Here is a 1,037-nt window from a genome sequence, read left to right on the forward strand (position 1 = left end):
ACGCGCTGTTGAAGTGAATCAGAACCTCTTCATACAAACACGTGACTGATTGGCCATCTGCCGGATCTCTGTCTTCACCTCCTCCAGGAGAGAATGAAGGACAGAAAATTAGTTTTTCTGTCATAAGAAACGATATCTTTGACCTTCTCTCCCCTCTTTCTCTCGCTCTCTGTTTGGTTTCTCCATTCCTTGTGTGTGCAGGCAGATGTGATTGGCTGTTTGAATGGCCATCTAATTGGCCAATCAGATTGGCTAGCTGCTAACTGATTGGCTGTTGGTCTTGCTGGCCCGTTGCCTAAGCTGTGATCTCCAGCTGTTGGCAGCAGTGTTGTTGCTCCATGTGACCAGCCTCTCTCCCTGCACTGTGATGGTAGTGAGCACACACTAACTCTAAGAGCCACTACTCATTTTAAACACACACTTACATCAGGCCTGTCGCATATTGTCAGCCTCGCTCTATTGACAAGAAACCATCCAATTATAGCTTCCAGTTGGTTTTTGTGTGTGTGCGTGTGTTTGTGTGTGTGTTTGTGTACCTGCAAATAATAATATGTGAGTTACAGCATTTATGAAGTTACTCATTACTATTTCGCAAACCGACATATGGGATAGCCACAAAAAATATAGTTGGTTTGTGAACCAAAAGAGAGTTTTGGTTTGTTTGGTTTGGAGTGTAATTGAGTTCTGAGATTGATCCAAATGCGCTCTTTGGGCGGTAAATAGCCACAAGGTAATTTAGCGACTAAATTGAGCTCAGTCATGGACGAGGCTCACAGTGGAATCCATACGATTTATCTTTACATTATTATATATTATATTCTCTTATCTTTACAGTCATGTGTTTGAGAGTGGATCGCGATGCTGTCAAAATGATTCCCAGATATTGATACAAGTTTCCAAAACATGTAATTCATGGAAACATTTCCACACATAAACACACAAACAAACACGCAAGTGCACACACTCACGCACAGGCACATGCAAACAAATGCGAAAGCAGGCACACACACAAACACTCTCACGCATGCACACTTTAA

This window comes from Micromesistius poutassou, assembly GCF_964030765.1.
Source record: "Micromesistius poutassou genome assembly, chromosome: 10".
Classification (NCBI taxonomy): Eukaryota; Metazoa; Chordata; class Actinopteri; order Gadiformes; family Gadidae; genus Micromesistius; species Micromesistius poutassou.